Source organism: Crinia signifera, chromosome 7 (genome assembly GCF_055691185.1).
Source record: "Crinia signifera chromosome 7, ASM5569118v1, whole genome shotgun sequence".
Classification (NCBI taxonomy): Eukaryota; Metazoa; Chordata; class Amphibia; order Anura; family Myobatrachidae; genus Crinia; species Crinia signifera.
This window is the reverse complement of record NC_139223.1, coordinates 74,706,815-74,720,025: the sequence shown is the minus strand read 5'-3', so window position 1 is coordinate 74,720,025 and position 13,211 is coordinate 74,706,815. Positions and strand designations below refer to the sequence as shown.

The window sequence follows — 13,211 nt, the reverse complement described above, 5'->3', positions numbered from 1 at the left end:
GAAAACTGAGAACACTGAAACATGAAGCTGGTGTCTGAAAAATAAAATATTCCCTTTTTAACAAATGTATAATTGTTGTGTCTACCATAAATTGTATGTAAAAGGTGGTGGACATCACAGACCACACTCTATATTTTTCTCCTATGTCTATCTTTCCGTCCTTCACTTAACAGTGAGGACTAATAAAGAGCTGCTGCTATTCCTAGCGCAAACAAAAGTCTATCCTCTTGTTATATATATATATATATATATATATATATATATATATATATGTCTGTGAGTCCCCGAAACACTGCCATCTGCTGGCAGAGAGTGAAACTACATCTCTTGAACACATATACATGTTCAAATAGTATTCAAATATGTTATTCACAAGTTAGTTTCGTTTTACATGTTTCACAGATTCACTAGTTACTCTGATCTGGTGTAGCAATACCCGGGCCAGTCCGTACACTGCTTTGTTTATGCTGTTACCATGACAATAGTTGGAGACTGATGATGTCATCTCCATGGGTCCCGCAAACGGCGTGTGGCGGAGATAGAGCTCAGTCTGTGCAGACACGTTTTACCGGGGTTACTTCAGAGTGAGTTCACACACTGTTTGTTATGATATATTTTGCTGTGCTAGAAAAAAAAGCCAATAAAAAGCAATTTTTTTACACAGTGGCAAGCCTATGCCCCGGGTGGCTATGAGCCTTCATTTGACCAGGGCCCGGATGACCTGTTGGTGCCCCAGTGCTTATCTCTCCCCAGTGGCGGATTCAGGGGGGGCACCTGGGCACGTGCCCCCCTGTCATTTATTTTGTAGCTGAGGACCAGGGCTTTCCAACGAGCCCAGCCCCGTGTCTCTAGCCCCCTGGGAACCGGAAATATCGCCTGGCAAACCTGTAACGTTTTTTCCCCATATAATAATATGGGACCCGTCGATTCCGACCCCCACCCGGTTCTGACGGCTGCCAGTTCCCGCCCTGGCATCACAGAAGCTTGTGGTTGATTTCATTCAATTCCAAATCGCTGGGCCATCAATATGATACCAGGCTGGTCCAAATCGGTCAATCGGTTCCAGAGATATTGCGTGTAAACCAATTATTTTTTTTAAATGTAATTTCATGGCTGTTCATGTTCTTTGAGGGCAGATTACTCTGGAACCAAACGTTCCAGTTTCACTGGACCAAAAGTTCTTCAATATAATACTTGTCTCATGTAAATGGGTCAGTTGGTTCCGAAGATATAGCCGGTTAAATGAGATAACTGGTTAAAGTTGGGAGGGGTGGTTTTCTCTCCCCCTCACACCAGAAAATGCAGGGACTAGGCTGGTGTAAAAGGGGCCAACCTGGCAATGCATTTTCTGGTGTGAAAGGGGTATTATTTCAAATAGCCGGGACCTGCAGTGCTCTGAATACAGCCAGGCTCTGCCACTGTCAGTGGCTATCACTTCTGCCTGGCGGCAGCTGTCCCCCATTTACCACGAGCATGTATTCCCCCTTGGCAATGAGCATGTAATCCCACATGGCAACGAGCATGGAACCTCTGGCAATGAGCATGGAACCCTTGGCAATGAGCATGTAGAGAAGCAGCACTTATGTAGCATAATTTTTTACAGGCATTATGGTGTTTGGCATAACACATAATGGACATAATGGCGTGTAACTTAATGGACATTATGGTGTAAATGTTTAATGCGAGCCTTTGGTGGACAATGTCCCTGTTTATGAAGTGTATTGTGAATTTTGGCTTAATCTGTGTGGCATTATGTGAATTCGGGCTCAATCCATGTGGCATTATGTGAATTTTGTCTCAATCCGTGTGGCATTATGTGAATTTTGGCTCAATCCATGTGGCATTATGTGAATTTTGGCTCAATCCGTGTGGCATTATGTGAATTTTTTCCCAATCCGTGTGGCATTATGTGAATTTTGGCTCAATCCGTGTGGCATTATGTGAATTTTGGCTCAATCCGTGTGGCATTATGTGAATTTTGACATAATCCATTTGGCATTATGTGAATTTTGGCTCAATCCATGTGTCATTATGTCAATTTTGGCTCATTCCGTTTGGCATCATGTGTAAGGGGCAAGTATAATGGGGTCTAGTATTTTGTTGCATAATGTGTAGAAGTTGTATATGGTGTTGACACGCCCCCTGTTGAGTGGCCACACACCCTTTTCTGGAGCGCGCCTTTGGCGCGCGCACAACTACATCCTTCACTTTTGTCGCCATGGTGGGCCTGCCTACTTTAAATCCCAGGGCCTATTTTTAATTCCATTCCCACCCTCTCCTGCCCCATGTACACTGGCATCACTAACACCGCCCCTCCCCCACCCAAACCCTTTTTTATCATGGTGCCCCCCCTGTCATTTTATCCTGGATCCGCCCCTGTCTCTCCCGCATCTGGGAATGTATAACCAGGGGTATACAGTCATTGGGGGCGGGATGTATTAATATACATCGCCGCCCAGCTGCCGCGATGCTACCGCATATGTACTAACATATGCAGCTAGCATCAGGGTGCGGTGACTGAGACCCCCGCAATACCTGTAATGTGGTGTGCGGGGTCTCCGTCACATCCCGGCGGCTGTCAGTGTCCCCAGAGTCTCCTCCTCCTCCCCCCTGCAGCCAGATGTCCTCCCGGCTGTGACACCTGCTGGGGGAGGAGCAGATTGATGGAGGACAGGAGGGGCCGCGCAGGCAGCGGGCGGCGATAGAAGCCCATAGGCTACTATAGGGTATCGCCACCCAGAGGTGTCGATACCCTGCCCGGCGGAGACGGGGCGGACGGGTAACGGTACATAGAAAAATGCAGTAAAACCCACGTTTTACCGCATTTCCCCTTTAGTACATCCCGCCCTGGGTCACCAAGATGTTGGTTGATAGTCATTAGGGCGACATGCATTTAGGTTGACATGAGTCTAGGTCTGGGGTAGCCAACCCTAGTCCTCGAGAGCTACCAACAGTGCATGTTTTGCAGGTCTCCTCACATAATCACAAGTGATGTAATTAGCTCCATCTGTGTATCTTTTAAAAAGTGTTCGCGAGAAATGAGTGCAGCTGTGCAGCAGCTAGGTTGTCTGGAAAATGTAAACTGTTGGTAGCTCTCGAGGTCTAGGGTTGGCTACCACTGCCAGAGACTATACTGATTTTCTTTCTCCTCCCATCTCCACAATTGCTTCCACTCTGGGCAGCGGAGGCAGCAGAAGTGCCCAATGGCTCCTTTTCCCTCTCCCCTCCATGAGTGGCTTCTGGGCAGGAGCTCCACTTAACTCCCTCCCAGAACACTTTGCCTCCTTCCATTCCTCCTAGGTAGTAAAAACACAGGCCCCTAACTCACGCGGTGTGGCGGCACTGACATTTAAAAAAAATTTGGAGTCAATTCAATTAGGAGTGATGCAGCGCTGTCATGACATTTAATTACCAGCAACGGCAGCAAATGTTCCCCATTGTTTATTTATTGGACATTTAAGTTCGCAGCCCTAAAATGATGCATAGTAATAGGCACACCTATATACTGATTTTGTGCGCACTGAATACTACCTGTACATGTTGTAAAAATTAGAGATTTTGATTTGCTCCAGATTACCCAAAATTAGCAATATGATTTAAATGTGCTCATATTTTTGGATGGGTTGGGATCCCTCCTCCATTACACGTTAACTCTATACTTTGCCATGAGTGATTCGTTACACAGCTAAGTACTCGCACGGTATTTGCTGCCCCCCTGGCTGCACAGCTTAGCTGGGAAGCCAGGTGCAGGGCGGCCATGTTTTGGGTTGCAGCAGATGCGTTTGACGTAGCTGCTGCGCTCCCCCTAAGTGTTCTGGATACTTGCGTTGTCAATTCAGTTCAATTCAATGAATCAGATAAAGAAGCAGGCTGCTAAATAAATAGCTCCCAGTGTAAAACCTGCCAGATGCATGAGTGATGTAAGTCCAGTGGCTAATTGAATTCCAGTCGTCCCTGTCCCACCCACCAGGCAGTGGTGTATTAGCCATTAGGCTTGTGAGGCACGGCCAAGGTGGAAGCTTTGCAACAATCTCACTGAAGACAGAGACGCTTGTCGTGATGAGCTGATGACTCAGATGTGAGTCCATATGCAGGGGGCGGGGACCCGCTCATTAAATATTCACTGCACAGAACGGGTCCCGCTCATTCTATATGCAGGGGGCAGGGACCTGCTCATTAAATATTCACTGCGCTGGGTCCCGCTCATTAGATATGCACAGAGTAGGACCAGCTCAGTGCTTAGTACTGCCAGGGTCCTAAATAAAGTTTCAGACCTATTCAGACTGCAAAAAATACCTTTTTTTTTTTAACGGTAAATTCACTCTGGACCTTTCAGACCGCACATATTACCGTTTTGAAGTGGTAAAAAAATACGGTATAAAGGGTAATAAATGCGGTCTGAAAGGGGCATTAATGTGTTAGAAGAAGCTGGTACACTGGGAATGTGCAGCAGCTCTGCTCTGTCCCTCACACTGCATGGTGTGGTGGCAACTATACTGATCATATTATATACCAGTGCTATTGTCATAATTTAAGGCCAGGGCCGGTGCAAGCCTACCCCCCGCCCCAGGCAAAACCTCCGCCCGCCGCCCGATGCACCCCCCCGCACGCGCTCCGGGGGGGGTTTAGGGCGATACTGCGGCGGGCGCCCGGGCTCCGGGGGCGGGGGTGTTTGTGTGTGACGGGGACGGGACTGTTTTGTGGGCAATACCACAGCGGGCAGCCGCGCTCCGGGAGGTGGGGGGGGGGGGGTGTGTGCGGGCGAATACTGCTGCAGTGCTGCCGATACCTTGTCCAGGGGGGAAAGAGGGCAGCGTTGATTGATGGGCGGGATGGGGGGGGGAGTGGAAGCCCACTGTCTTACCTGCTCCTCGCTCCCAGCTTTCTATGGTACCTCTATGGTACCTCTCCCCGGCGGCTCATTACCGCCCTCTAGTGGCCGGCGCCCTAGGCAAATGCCTAGACCTGCCTAGTGGTGGCGCCGGCCCTGTTTAAGGCACTTGCCAAGAAAGGGGGGGGGGGTGTTCCGGGCACCAGACACAGCCCCCCACCCCTCTTGGTAGTAATTATACTAATTGCCTGGGTTCAGTGGCTTCCACAGGTAGGGAATTAGTAAATTATTTACTTAAAGTGGGTTGCATGTATGCCCTGGAGCGGAAGAGGTATATATTTATTTTAGACCCTGATGTCATTGTAATCTATGTATATTTTATGGTTAATAGTTTGTTTTACAACATATTTATGTTATCCTAAAGCCTGAATGACTAATTTAGCTAATGGTTCATCCAGTGATGTGCGGTGGTGACTGTGTACAGAGAGGCACTGCCACCACCACAATCTCTCCCCCCCCCCCCCCCCCACACACACACACAGAAAATTACAGTGGAGTTGGTGCACCAGGGGAGAGATAGTGGAGGAGAACAGCTGAGTGTGACGGCGGCAGCAAGCTAGTGCAGGATGGTGTGTTGCCTTCACACGGCTGCATTTTCCCAGATCAACGTCCAGATATACTAAGCTTGAAAAAGTGATAAAATGGAGAGTGATAAACCACCAGCCAATCACCTCCTAACTGCTATGTCACAGGCTGGGTGTGAAAAATTACAGGTACTATAGGAGCTGATTGGCTGGAGGTTTATCACTCTCCATTTTATAACTTTTTAAGGCTTAGTAAAGTAAGGACGGTGTAATGGTTAGCATTACTGCCTCACAGCGCTGAGGTCATGGGTTTGATTCCCACCATGGCTCTAACTGTACAGAGTTTGTATATTCTCCCTGTACTTGCGTGTGTTTCCTCCAGGTACTCCGGTTTCCTCCCACAATCCCAAAAAATATACTGATAGGATAATTGGCTCCCAACAAATTAACCCTAGAATGTCTGTGTGTGCATGTATGTGGTAGGGAATATAGATTGTAAGCTCCACTGGGGCAGGGACTGATAATAAATGAAACTGTTAATAAATAAAATAAATAAAAATCTTGCACTAAGTGCCCCCACCTGTGCTGACTGCACATCCCTGCTTTCGGGACCCAGATGACAAGCAAGTTAGACATCTCCCACATGCAGTGTGTCCCCTGCACTTAGCACCGCACTAACAAGCGGGCGGGCAGCTGGAGATGCTAAGAGGAGGGCGCGCAGTGGGAGAAGCTACCAGGTGGATGCGCAGCGGGAGACATAAGCATGCAGGTGGCTGTGAGAGAGAGAGTGAGTCTGGAGAGCAGCACTGAAGCTGATCAGAGTGGGACTTTGGGGGAGTGGGAGAATAGAGTGAAGACATGTCCCCTGTGAGTTGGACCTAATGGCCAATCACATCTGCCTCAGTGACAGGGGCATGCCTCCCTGTCACTGAGGCACAGCTACAGGTGCCGCTTCTCCATCTTTTTGTTGTTTTTATAAAAAAAAACATTTTTTTATTGAAGCATCAGGTGCCAGGTCCACATACTGTACAAGTCCTCAAATTGTTTTTAATGGGCAGTGCTCAGCCCTGCCCACTGCCCGGCCCCTCTCTGCCCCCTGTTCAGGTCCTTAACTATTAATAAAGAGAGGCACCACTCTTGGTGCCTCCAAAACCCCAATAAATAACAAAAAAATGGTTTATAAATTAGAGATGTGCAGGCTCTGATTAACTCTGATTTACTCTGATGTAACTCCCAAATCACATGACAGTTGTTGACAGTTGATAGCCAATAAGATCCTGCTTTGAAATCAGAGTAAATCAGAGCCTGAACATGGAACACAATATAGGGTTGGACCGACACGCGCGCTGGGTACAGGTTCAATCACTAATCTCCTAGTGTGGATGACACATGGAATCAATATCGATATCAGATCCTCACTTGCACACACTATGGGTCTGGTGGGTGTGGGTGATCACCTCCCTGGATGCATGTAGCAGACAGACACTTACTTTAAAGTTCTGTCTCGCGTTCACATAGCGTGTTCTTTACAGGGAAAATCACCCGCATTCATTCGTCTGTGTTTCAAGTCGGAAAGACACTTACTTTCTGATTCAATCTCGCATGCCCGTAGCAGGTTCTTTATAGACCAGATATTCAATGCTTGAGCAGGGAGAACACTTTATTCCACACGATAAAAACACAGGTAAAAAATGGGACAGAGGAGGCACAGAGAGGCGTGGATGATCCGGCGGGTTCGCGCTGCAGACGCAGCCGCTGAAGACGCTTCCCAGTGATCCTTGGTCCCTTCTAGACAGACGCTGCTTGAGTGAGCAGCTGAGATGGCATCAACGCGTTTCGGAACCAGAGTTCCTTTGTCAAGATCTTGACAAAGGAACTCTGGTTCGGAAACGCGTTGATGCCATCTCAGCTGCTTACTCAAGCAGCGTCTGTCTAGAAGGGACCAAGGATCACTGTGTCTGCAGCGCGAACCCGCCGGATCATCCACGCCTCTCTGTGCCTCCTCTGTCCCATTTTTTACCTGTGTTTTTATCGTGTGGAATAAAGTGTTCTCCCTGCTCAAGCGTTGAATATCTGGTCAATAAAGAACCTGCTACGGGCATGCGAGATTGAATCAGAAAGTAAGTGTCTTTCCGACTTGAAACACAGACGAATGAATGCGGGTGATTTTCCCTGTAAAGAACACGCTATGTGAACGCGAGACAGAACTTTAAAGCAAGTGTCTGTCTGCTACATGCATCCAGGGAGGTGATCACCCACACCCACCAGACCCATAGTGTGTGCAAGTGAGGATCTGATATCGATATTGATTCCCTGTGTCATCCACACTAGGAGATTAGTGATTGAACCTGTACCCAGCGCGCGTGTTGGTCCAACCCTATATTGTGTTCCATTGTTGTATTGGGAGATAGATGGTCTCCGGGACTGATAAGAGCTGCTTATTATTCATTTAATTAGTGTACATTTCGCGCCAGGTTACAAGTTCTTGTTTGTTTGCAGAGCCTGCACATCTCTATTATAAATAATTAAAATACTATAAAGACTATATTTATGACAGAATATGCGTCATAAATATTTTCTTTATATTATTTGATTATGTTAATTATTTATGACAAGGGAGGCACTGCCTCCCCTGACTGCACACCCCTGGGTTCATCATAGTCTATAGCAACCTGTACATATGGGAGAGTTTGTATAGCTAAGGAACATTTGTAGAAAAGGTGAACTCTTTTGCAGAAACACAACGCTGACTGAGAGACAACCGCCTTTTCACAGTTTCCAGAATAATAAAAGCCTTTTTTTCCCTGTGTATTGATTATTGATGTTTATAGTGTAATTCGGTATGTTCATTGAGTATTGTTAGCCTGTATTAGACCTTTTAAGGTCCATACACACTAGGCTTTTTTCCCAGCGTGTATGGTGATTGATGATGGGGAAAATCGCTGTGCTGAAAAATGCTCAGTGCATACATCCTGAGCGTTTTTTGCCCGTTTTGGCGATTTTCCGGGGGTGGACGACTTTCCATAGCAGGACAAAAGCCATCCTGTCCGCCACTCATCTGCTGGTAATAAATCAGCAGATGAGCGGCCAGGCCAGCGATGATGCAAAAGCGCACATCAGCGCTCACTGCTGATTGCTGCCCCGTACACACTGAGCGGCTTTGGAGCTGAAAGCAGCCCAGATGAATAAACTGAACAGCTCAAAGTCCCCCAGTGTGTATGGGCCTTTATTCAGAGGACATTAAAAGATTTATATCCTCTGAATGGGATGCAGTTTAAATCCCAACGCCGGAATCCCAAACGCCGAAATCCCAACACTTTCTCCCCCCGTGGGTGTCCGCGACACCCTCGGAGGGAGAATAAATTAGTGTGCCGAGTGTAGCGAGGCACCGGGCCCGCAAGGGGGGGCGATCCACGTCCCCCCCTTGTCGGGATTCCGGCGTCGGGATTTTGAACGCCGGGATCCCGACCGCCGGATTCTCATGCCGAATCCCTCTGAATATTCTCTTTCAAAATCCTTGAGTGATTTTTCTGAACTGAGTTTATATCCTTATCTCATACCTCCCAACTGTCCTGATTTTTGGGACTGTCCTGCGTGGAATAAAAGCTGTGCACATGAGCACAGCGTCTATTCACTGAGACAGAAGGGAGAGGGGGCATGGTCAGCAGCTGTCAGAGCACTGGCCATGCGCCCACGGTGGCAAAACAGGGGTGCGCCTTTCAAGCTTCGGAGCTCTAGAATGTTGTAGGGATGGCCATTGGTGCTATCGCCATCAATGGCTACCATCGATGGTGATAGTGCAAACACTTATCAATGGCAGCAAAATATCTAATGGATGACTATCGATGGTCATCTATTTTTTTCTGATTGACTGGCCCATGGGCCAATCAGAATATGGGGCGGGCTTTACAGGGGTGTCGGGGTGGGAGCTCTGCTCCATGTCCCTGCACCTTTGGGAGAAAATCATCAATGGTCAATTGCCTACAGTTTTCACTGAAGGACCTTTCATTCGATAGAGAAATAAAGCCAGTGCATTAGAGTTCCTCATGGAAACCAGTTATAACATCACAATGATGGAGAGCATCACTATGCAGAGCTTGATTTGTATTATTTGGTACTCCCATCTCACATATTTCTACAAAGCCATATTGGGCTGTGTAAAAAAAATCTGTGAATATGGTGTACTGTAATTGAGGGGTACACATTACATTTACATTTCAAGCTGCCTTATGACTAATTGAATTGATCCCATAAAAGTTAATGTATATAATAAAATAACAGGCTTTCCCTAATTACAGATATTCCAGCATGTTAGTAGAATTACATACAATGTACAGCAGATGGCAGTAATGATTCAGAGTGTAATGTAACAACATGACACAAAAGCAATGCATGTGAGGGTAGGAAGTGCACACAGCACAGCAGTCTTGTCTTGTGATCTCTCCATTCAGTTCCTGTTTCCTGCTCACTATTTTGTTCCATTCGAACTTGCAGGAGCAGCAGAGAGTGTTGCACACAGGTTGGTCTCAAAATCCTAGCTGCTAAACATCTTCTTTTCTGTGCATTATGTTGTACAATAGGCCTAATTCAGACCTGATCGCAGGACAATTTTTTTTCTCAAAATGGGAAAAACCATTTGCACTGCAGATGGGGCAAATGTAATGTGCAGAGAGAGAGTAAGATTTGGGTGTTATTTTGTTTATGTGCAGGGTAAGTACTTTCTGCTTTATTTTTACACTGAAATTTAGATTTCAGTTTCAACACACCCCACACAAACCTAACTCTCTGAACACGTTAACCCTGCACCACCTGCAGTGCACATGGTTTTGCCCATTTTGCTAACAAATTTGTTCTGCGGTTTGAATTAAGCCCAGTGTGTGCTGTTTTTGCAGTCCTTAGGGTAATGATCTATGTAGTATTGCTGTGTGATTTTGGTTAAGTTTCCCACACACGGGGGGGGGGGGGGGGTATATTTGGTTCACTCTTTCTGACAAATTGCTTCTTAGATGGACAAAACCATGTGCACTGCAGGTGGGGCAGATGTTACTTGTGCAGAGAGAATTAGATTTGGGTGGGGTTTTACTTCAAAGTGAGATCTATATTGCAGTGTAAAAATAAAGCAGCCAGTATTGTCCCTGCATAGAAACAAAATAACTCACCCAAATCTAATTCTTTCTGCACAGTGCACATGGTTTTGTCCATCTAAGAAGGATTTTGGGTACTTGTTTAGTTTCACAGCGGCAGATTTTGCATGCGATATGCATACGATTTGATGTGCAATGCGATTTACTACCCTTTTATAACCCCACTATCCACTACGGTATAGAGTTGATTTTATATAGTGTGACGAGCGCAGCGAGCCACCGAGCCCGAAGCGTGGCGAGCGGACGTGGATTACTTTACATGTATTCTGCGTCCCCTCGTGGGGATTCTCTCTGCACATGTTACATCTGCCCCCCTGCAGTGCACATGGTTTTGTCCATCTAAGAAGGATTTTGTCAGAAAGAATGAACTAGAATAAACCCCATAGAGGTGTAGGAGGCCTGTTATACAGAGTCTCACAGAATAAGTGGCGTGGAGGTGCACCCTGGAGAGTAAATTGTATGTAGAAGCAAAAAGAAGGAAAGACTTTTGCAACCACTTGGACACACTGCAACTGTCAGACTGTTTAGAATAAGATAACCATTACTCAATTGCATCAAAACTCTGCAAGGGAATTGAAACAACCGGGATACATTGTATTGGTCAGAACTGCAACTGTCAGATTTATTTGTTACAGAGCCACATTTGATCTGGGTTTCATTGAAACTAACACCAGGATGTCTAGAATTTTACTCTGAAACAAATAGATATTACAAGTTAGGTACAGCCTGTGTAAATTCCAGTATCAATAGGCTCTCCACCTGACATACTCTAGTATATACCGGGACTATAATCGCCGATTTTAGGTTCAAAATGTGTACCAGGTTTTTTTGTTGACAGAATACCTATCTGTCACATAACCACTTTGGGGACAGCAAGCACACAACAAGGCTCAAAATTTGCCAAATTGGACGTTTGCAGTGCCAGAGGGTGGTTGGGCGGCAGAGGATCTTTGACAGACTGCCTAAGGGCAGGCCTGACAGGCCTGATTCCCATAAACCTGTAGATACACATCTTTGCAGAATATTGAACAAGAGGACTGAATGTCCGGCGGGCACAGATCATTGAGTGTGTTTCAATATATGTTTATATGTTTGTGTGTGAACGCCTGAAAACGTTTTTGTCAAGTTTCTATTTTATTGAAAACTAATAAAAGTTAATTTTTAGACTCAACCATACCCTGGGATGGAACTACCCACCCCACCTCCCCAAGTGTAACTAGTACCCTCACGAGCAACCCAATCCCAACCAATGACACCGCCCCCACACCAGGGCTCTTATCAAAGAGTGGTGTAACATAGTCTGTATCATCTTTAAACTTGTGTCCTAACACCTAACCCTCAACACATCGCAGACACGCCTAAAACATCACGACAGATGTTCAAATAGATTACTAAACAATACAAAGTGTGTCAGGACATGGTGACATGTATATACATGTGACTTTCCATCAGGTGACTTTATTAAGACTTGGTTTATGAGTCATTGATTGTCTCACTAGATTTAGGATACAAACCTGTAGATCAGGTTTTCTATCCAACTGCTATTGTGATGAGTGTAATGGATTAAGATGTTTTAAAGAAAGCATCCATGTGTGTAATCCTGAACACTGTTAGGCTGTGTACACAAGGTGAGTTAGAAGTATATGGTTTATTTATCATTATTGTTTACTGAGGTAATAAATGTATTGTGTTGTCAATGTTTAAAACAGTGATAAGATAGAAAAGTGATCAAGCTTTAAATTAATATATATTTTTTGGTACTTGTTTAGTTTCACGGCGGCAGCACGAGCCACTCTAGCTTTGAATCTTGGCAGCTTGCCAGACTGCCTTAAGCTACGCTAGTAGCGTAGCGACTGTTTGAATTCTGGCAGGTTACCAGCTGCCTAGCCACCTTACATTATCAGGCTACTTGTTCAGTTGCAGGGCGGCAGCGCGTGCCACCTTACGCTGACTTCTCTATGGCAGGCCAGCGCTGCTACCCCTAACCCTCCTGTCAAGTGAGCGCCTCTAACACAGCGCTTGTGCCCGCATGATATCATCTCTCCTGTGGAGAGGGGATCATGAGGGTGCCGGTTACGTAGCAGCGCCTCAGACGCTAAAGCAATGAGAAAAGATGGCAAAAAGCTTTTAGCAGATCTGTTAAATAGACCCCTTAACCCCTTCCCGACAATTGACGTACATTTACGTCATGGTCGGGAAGTACTTCCCGACACATGGCGTAAATGTACGTCATGGCATTTAACTGTCACCGCGTCTATAGACGCGGTGACAGTTTCAACATGTCTGCTGTCCCTGACAGCAGACATGTCCGTGCATGCCCAGGGGGGGCTGCGATGCCGCCCCCCCCGTCGGCGATCGCTGTGATTGGCTGTTCAGTGTGAACAGCCAATTACAGCGTTTTCTGTGTCACCGGCGAATAACGTTCGCCGGTGACACGCGATCGGAGGTGATTGGTGCTGTAAAGTACAGCACCAATCACCGCGGGGTGTAAGGGTGACACTGGTGTCACCCCACCTCACCCCGCCCGCCCCCAAAGGCCGTGATTGGTCCGTCGGACCGACGGACCAATCACAGCCATGGAGGGGGGTTTAAACTAACGGTGACTGCACTGCAGACGCCATTCCGGACTGGAATTGCGTGCAGTGCGGTCAC

At 46.6% G+C, this 13,211-nt stretch overlaps 1 protein-coding gene across 2 annotated transcripts in view; it reads left to right on the top strand.

Annotated features, from left to right (window-relative positions):
* NAGA (alpha-N-acetylgalactosaminidase) overlaps positions 1-13,211 on the top strand; it is a 72,327-nt gene that overhangs the window by 17,441 nt on the left and 41,675 nt on the right. Inside the window, exon 1 of one of the 2 annotated variants that reach the window (XM_083153337.1) lies at positions 9,801-9,934. The exons of the other annotated variant lie outside the window; for it this stretch is intronic. The gene's annotated coding sequence lies outside the window, so the exon portion shown is untranslated. Of the gene's footprint in view, positions 1-9,800; positions 9,935-13,211 lie in introns of those variants that run through there. 2 annotated transcript variants of the gene reach the window in all.